At 43.4% G+C, this 7,623-nt stretch overlaps 1 protein-coding gene across 22 annotated transcripts in view; it reads right to left on the reverse strand.

The window, feature by feature from the left end:
- MARCHF8 (membrane associated ring-CH-type finger 8) overlaps positions 1 to 3,632 on the reverse strand; it is a 143,528-nt gene extending 139,896 nt beyond the window's left edge. For 14 of the 22 annotated variants that reach the window (XM_015146926.2, XM_015146921.3, XM_077946337.1 and 11 more), the window contains exon 1: positions 3,026 to 3,632. The gene's annotated coding sequence lies outside the window, so the exon portion shown is untranslated. The remainder of the gene's footprint in view (positions 1 to 3,025) is intronic. The other 8 variants (XM_015146928.2, XM_015146923.2, XM_077946339.1 and 5 more) reach the window with 1 other exon arrangement.
- Between the last annotated feature and the right edge of the window lie 3,991 nt (positions 3,633 to 7,623).

A 7,623-nucleotide genomic window follows, 5' to 3' on the forward strand; every position in this document is an offset into this window, starting at 1 on the left:
ACACCTGCAATCCCAGCACTTTGGGAGGCTGAGGCAGGCAGATCACTTGAGGTCAGGAGTTTGAGACCATTCTGGCCAACATGGTGAAAGCCTGTCTCTACAAAAATACAAAAATTAATAGGGCATGGTGGCACATGCCCATAGTCCCAGCTACTCGGGAGGCTGAGGCAGGAGAATCGCTTCAACCCAAGAGGCAGAGTTGCAATGAGCCAAGAGGGCGTCACTGTACTTCATCCAGCCTGAGTGACAGAGCAAAACTCTGTCTCAAAAAAAAAAAAAAAAAAAAAAAGAAAGTAAAGAAATGATAGACACAGAATTCAGCATGCTGGTTACTTTTGAGAGGAAGGAAGAAGTACACAGGAGGTTTCAAGGCTATTGGTAATGTTCCATTTTTTCAATACATACTTTTATACGCGTGACACATTTAATAAACACTTTTTCAAAGAGCTTCACTGACAACTGAAGGTCTTTTTAATACAGAAAGACACCAAAGCAGTTCAAAGCAAATATAAAGCAGATGAGAACATCACAGTGAACCAAAAACCACATATACACAATATTGTAAAGTATTTTAAATCCAACAAAGCGTATGTTTTGTAGAACTGAGAAGACAGATTCCCTGCCCTTATCCGCTTTTTTCCGCCGTTGTGTCCACCTCTGTCTTTCTGATCCCACCTTTACCCCCAGGTCCTAAATCCACTTCTCCCTCTTCCAGAGTTTTTCTCTTCAATATATCAATCTGAAGAGCACACACCCTTCCTCTCAATTTCCATAGCACTTGTATCTCTTCAAAGCCTTCATCATATTATCCTCAGATTACACGTTTTAACTCCTCTATCAGAAATAAACACCTGGAGAACTAGAACACTGGTCACATCATCAAACTGACTCTCCAAAAGCAAATTTTTTATTGACTATTGATTGAATAAATGAATTAGAAAATTCAGGCATTTCCAAGTGAGTTAAGAAATTGGATCTGGTCTAGTTATTAAAAAAAAAAATGAAAAGTTTAAAATTACACTTCTTGAAAAAGAATTTCAAAACTGAAAATCCTTCAATACAGCAAAGACAAAGCTGACAACCGTCAGATAAAATATAAAATGTTTATACTGTATATACTGATAATTTTCCATACTCCATATTCACAGGGGACAAAATTAGAAGGCATAAGAAGAACTTCCTGATTACTTGGCATCAGAACAGTCCACGGCTTTAGAAAATGTAATCAACCACAAACCTGGGGAACAGGTAGGGTTGTAAAGCATCTTTTACGGGGGGGGGGGGGGAAGCACATACCATTTCAAGGCTCAAAAAAATGAAGCCACTTTTAGAAATTTCAGCAATATTTTTAACTTGCTTTCAGATATTTTAAACTACTTACCACCAAAGGTATAAACCTAAACATTATGTGATTATGGTAGAAATGGAACTGCTACATAAGGGAAAAAGAAACAAACCACAAGTGAATCAACGACATTCCTCCTGAACCAGACGCTACTACTGACAACAATTAGTGTTTCCTGGCTGCTTAAATCAATTCATTCCCAGCTCTGCTTTGAGCTGGCACTAATTTAAAGGAAACAAAAATGTTGGAGCTAAGGCTGCCAGATTTAGCAAATATAAATACAGCAAGCCCAGTTAAACTTTAATTTCAGACAAACAACGAATCATTTTTTTAGTACAAGTATGCCCCCATGTAGTATTTATAGTAAAAATGTATTCACTTTATCTGAAATTCGTATCACTAGGGCATCCTGTGTTTTATCTGGCAAACCTAGCTGGAGCCAAAAGGTAGAATAGTAATCAATCCAGTTTCCTCATTTTGCAGCAGAAACTGAGAACCAAAGAAAGGAAATGACTTGCTTAAGCTTAAGCCAAAGATCAGGGAAGTAAGTTGACTTCGAAAAGAGAAAACCTTTCCACTAGGTCACCTTGGGTATCACTTATAGTCCATTCCACTTCCAATTCTTGCTCAACTCACAGAAGCAATAAGCAGACAAGCTGTAAAAGGGTATCGTTTCCCTCTTTTAACATTAAACTTCAAGTTTCAGTACATCTCTTAAAACCATAGTCTCCAAAATCCATTAGGAAACTATGTGTTACTCTTTAAAAAAAAAAAAAAAAACCTGAAAATTTTGTCTACACACTACCACCTCATACTGTTTACATGTTCACTCACCATATGAAACAGAAATCTTTTTCTCTTAAACTCAATTTTCTCAAAATCCAAAATTCTCTTGCTCCAGGGTCTCAAGATTTCACACGAGGGCATGTTCACATTATTCCATGACTCTCAACGACTTGAGTTCATATACTCCTTCAGTTTTCATATTTTTTAGAGTTTTCATGTTTTTCTGATATGTCCTAACCTATCGGGTTGGTCTCAAAAGTCTTCCATTCCCATTCTGTATCTGAGCAACTAAATCAGCAATGAGGCATGAAGTCTCACTATTATAAACATACACTTACTTCCCCAGGGACTGGGATGCAAGGAAAGATGGAACAAGAAACGTCTTTATCAGAAATTTCGGGGCCAAAAAAGGCCCCGAAGTATGGTATGTGAGGGTTATGCTAATTGTCTCTGTAATTACATAGCATGCAATCGAACAAAATAAGGAGAAAGATAACAGAAAACTCCACATATGCAAAGAATTCATTTTCCAGATCCTATCAAATTAAAAAATACACAAAACATTTCCTCAACTCCATACGGAGCTCCTCAACCTATGACTTCCATGGGTCCTTAAGGGTAGTTAGCGCGGGGGTGGGTCGTGAGAATAGTGATAATGAGGCAGAAAAGGGTTCCATTTATTTTTACAATCTGGGCTTCCAAATAGATTTTAAGAAAAAAAAGGTTTTGTTGCATTAAAGAAACATGAAAACGGTAACATAAACCATTATAACCCCCACCCAATAAGTTTTCTATTAAAAACTTCAGCCAGGTGAACAGGAATCCGAATCATTTAAGATGAAAACGGATTTAAAGATCAACGAAAAGTTAGCAACTAAAGGACAAAATAGCTACCTATGCTTTCCTTCTGGCACCCCGAATGTACGCAGGTCTCTCAAGATCACACGTCAGACGTGGAAGGTCCTCACGGATTACTAGTCCGAGCTTCCATTTTACAGATGTGCAAACTCAGGCCAAGGACGACGGCTGACGGGCTCAAGGTCTCACAGCCCGTCAGGGAAAAGACCTGGCACCCCGGGCGTCCGGCCTAGGGCCCTTGGCGCAGACTGCTTCTGCGGTTCCTGGTTCGACTCGGCCCGGCCCCAGGAGCAGACGCCAGCACCAGGGCAGAAGGACCCACGGCCCCGAGTCGCGCTGCCTCTCCGCGTGCTCCACGCCGGGCCCCCAGCCCAGGGGCAGCGCAGGTCCGGGGCCTTGGCGGCCCACCTGTCGCGGACCGGGCGGCCGGCAGCCACACCCCCTGCCCGGGCCGGGGGCTCGGCCGCCCTTATTGGCGGCCAGCAGGGACAGCTGCGAGCGGCGTGGAGGAGTGGATTCTAGAAGCCCCAAGAGTTACCTCAGGTGGGCTCTGAGCTGGCGGCGCAACCGCCCCGGCCCTCCTCCAGCATGCCCGAGACGCGGACGTAGCAGGGCCGAACCTCCGCCAGCGCGTTGCCTGTTTACACCCTACGCCCCTCCGCGTGAGGAGGCCGACTGGCAGGTCACGTGACGCGGGCGTCACGTGTCCGGCCGGGTTGGGTGGAGGCGTTCCCCGGGTGGCCACAGCGCGCTGGGGGCCGGCTGCTGCGGGTGCGGCTGCGCGACACCTCTGTGCTTCCACCCCTTCGCTGTGCCCAGGCGAGGACCCACCAGGCTTGGAACCGAAGACTTCCCCAGCTCTGCCTTTGTCGTTTAGTGTGTCGTGGGCCTGACTACATGTGTTATTAATACTGGTGTTTTGGAAGGAAAAGGAAATTTTGTCTGGCAAAAGGATGTTGTACTTGGAGAAGAAAGTGGAAAATACTTTCTTACCTGAGGCTATCAAACGGGAGGGAAAGCGAAGGAATAAGTAGTAATGGTTTTTGCCTTGACAGATTTTTGTTTGCTTTCGCTCTGTAATCTGGACTGAAAGATAGATGCCCACAGCATAGCCCTCTGAGCCAGAGAAAGCATGTGAAAGAGGTTTATACGACTACTACTTTTAAATTGTATTTTAATTTTTATCAGAAATCATCTTTGTGTACATACACGTCTAAATATTTGATTCGGCATTCATCTTTTGTCCACATAAAACTTACTTTATTATTCCTCTGTCACTTTCATCATTGTCTACCAAATCCCAATTTTCCTAGATCAAACTTCCCAGAAATAGTTTCAACCACTGCTAATTTTATTTGTCCCATAATAATGCATAAAATGTGACTAATTTGTATTTCTTAGTAAATTCATGAGTGAATTATAAGCAAATCCTCTCAAATATTCCACAGTTGTTCTGTTGTCCAGGAGTGATCTATCATATAGCTAATCAATTCTTCCCTACAATTCTGACCACTTTGCATTTTTGGCTAAGTAAAGAGCAGATTGTCAGGTTCAAAACAGTGTGCTCAAAATATCCTCTGGATCAGCAAGGTCAAAACATCTTCATTTCCGTAACACACTTAGAATACAGTATTACAAAGAACAGAAAATGATGAATTTTCTCCATTTGTCGTTTACTATGGAAAATAGGTTATCAAGGCCGGTTGCCAGAATCTGGTTGACTCTACTGCTTCTGGCAGCAGGTGTTCCATGAAGGCAGTACCAATATCTTCCATTGGTATAGCTGATGCCTAGACCAGGCTTGGTGAGCAAAAGAATTGGTTGACTGATCTATGGATATGGAATCCTATCATCCTTCTGCAGGAAGCGGCAGAACCTTCGTAGTTTAACAGGGATCTGTGAGCTAAGCAGGGCTGATAAGCAGTACTCATGGAGGCAAAGATAGGGTGAGTCCTGGCTCAGCCATTACTGTCTAGGCAATTTTCTTAACCTTTCCGAGCCTCTCTTCAGCTATCTAAAAGACATCTACTGAATAGAGTGGTTATGAGACAAAATGAGGTAATGCCTGTATAACACTTTTAAGTGCCCAACACATACAGTGCTGGGTAAATATTAACCATATATGGTCTTTGTCAACGGGTATTAGTATAGGAGGTCAGAGTCCTGAGGGAAAGGGAGCTGACAACTTGAACATGTCCAGGTCCTGGGTCCAGATTCTTGCCACCTGGAGTGCTGTTCAAGAAGGGATTGCCCGCCAGGTGTGGGGGCTCACATCTGTAATCCTAGCACTTTGGGAGGCTGAGGCAGGCAGATCACCTGAGCTCAGGAGTTTAAGACCAGCCTGGCCAACATGGCCTGGCCAATATGAAACCTCCTCCTTACTAAAAATACAAAAATTAGCCAGGCATGGTGGCGGGCATCTCTAATCCCAGCTACTCAGGAGGCTGAGACAGGAGAAACGCTTAAACCTCGGAGGCAGATGCTGCAGTGAGCCAAGATCATGCCACTGCATGCCAGCCTGGGTGACAGAGTGAGACGCCGTCTCCAAAAAAAGGAAGGGATTGCCAGCAAGGAAACAAAGCACAATTGGGATGAAACCGTTGCACTCAGAATGTAAAGCAGCCAGTAAGGGAATTGCTCACAGGGCACCAGGTGCTCACTCCAAGAGGCATCCTGGCCTTGTGGCAACAGCTTAATTCCAAATCCTCCCTGCTTGTGTTAATGGGGACTCCTAATACACTGCCTTTCCTTAGCCTTAACCCACATAGGGAAATTACCTACCCTCTCTTAGAGTTTGTGGGACATGAAGAGATAAGAATTCAGGCTTCAGCCAAGTGACCAGTGTTATCTCCAGAGCCAGTCACACTGACTCCCCACCAAATGGTTAAATACATGAACCCATTCAACCCTGTTCTAGTTTGTGTGTGTGGTGTTTTTGTTTTGAGATGAGTTTTGCTCTTATTGCCCAGGCTAGAGTGCAATGATGCGACCTCAGCTCACTGCAACCTCCACCTACCAGGTTCAAGCAATTCTCCTGTCTCAGCCTCCTGAATAACTGGGATTACAGGTGCCCACCACCACACCCAGCTAATTTTTGGTATTTTTAGTAGAGATAGGGTTTCACCATGTTGGCCAGGCTGGTCTCGAACTCCTGACCGCTGGTGATCTGCCCACCTTGGCCTCCCAAAGTGCTGGTGTGCCCAGAGTTGGTTCCTTTCAGTGGCTTCTTGGTCTCGCTGACTTCAAGAATGAAGCCACGGATCTCCGTGGTGAGTGTTACAGCTCTTAAAGGTGGCATGGACCCAAAGAGTGAGCAGCAGCAAAATTTATTGTGAAGAGCAAAACAACAAAGCTTCCACACTGTGGAAGGGGGACGCAAGCAGGTTGCTTCTGCTGGCAGGGGTGGCCAGCTTTTATTCCCTTATGTATCCCCACCCACATCCTGCTGATTGGTCCATTTTACAGAGTGCTGATTGGCCTATTTTACAGAGTGCTGAATGGTCCCTTTTACAGAGTGCTGATTGGTGCATTTACAATCCTTTAGCTAGACACAAAAAAGTTCTCCAAGTCCCTACTGGACCCAGGAAGTCCAGCCAGCTTCATCTCCCGCTGGGACTACAAGTGTGAGCCACCGCGCCCAGCCATGTTCTAGTTCTTTAAAGAGTTTCATTGCAAAAAATAAAATGTGTTATGTATGACAAATATACAGTGCATGGCTGTATAATGGCACCCAATCTAATACAGCAGATATACTAGTGTTCCCACTAGAATAGATGAATGTAAGGACTAATGGGGAGCTTGCAAACAAAGGAAGAAACTAGCAATAACCTACTAAAGTGTTGAAAAGCTATGTATGTGGTAGAGCCAACCTTGAATTCACGTTTCCTGGTCCCAAATCTAACTGCCTTTTTTTTTTTTTTTTTTTTTGCCTTGATATAAGACTTTTTCCGTTTTATTAGTAACCTTTATAAAGATACAGTTTCACCAGACTCCAGTTCACCGGACTGGAATTCAGAGGAGAGATATAGCGATATAAATTGAAGATTAGGCAGTGGTATTCAAAAAGCCACATGATTGGATGCGATCACACAGAGCAGTAATTTTCGTATCTTTGACCTCAACCCAAAATACAAAATACATTTTACATATTAACCGAATACATGTATATAATTTAAAAGTTTCCAGAAACAAATTTACCATTCCTACGTGTGATGCATGATTTCTTCTGTTTAAATTTTTCACTCCCAACTCTATTGATTTTTTTTAACCCAGTAACAGTTGTGGCCTACAGTTTGAAAATCATTGAAAATCACTGATCTAGGACTTTCACAAGTCTGAATTGCATAATTGCAGCAAAAGAGACTGAAAGGCTAGACATGTGGCACTGTAGAGATAAGAAGGAAACTGAGAAGAAGCAATCAGAGGTAAGAGGAGAACTGGAACAGAGGAGTCCTGATCAAGTGAAGAAAATGTTTCAAGAGAGAAGTGCCTAAAGGTGTCATTTGCACTGAGAGGCTGAGTCAGATGAGGATTGACCTCTGAACTGGCAGTGTAGAGATCACTGAGACCTTGGGAACAGAGCAATTAAGATAAAGTGGTAGGGTTAAAAGCCTGATTCTTGAGGTAATAGATGG

The sequence above is a fragment of the Macaca mulatta genome, chromosome 9 (genome assembly GCF_049350105.2).
Source record: "Macaca mulatta isolate MMU2019108-1 chromosome 9, T2T-MMU8v2.0, whole genome shotgun sequence".
Classification (NCBI taxonomy): Eukaryota; Metazoa; Chordata; class Mammalia; order Primates; family Cercopithecidae; genus Macaca; species Macaca mulatta.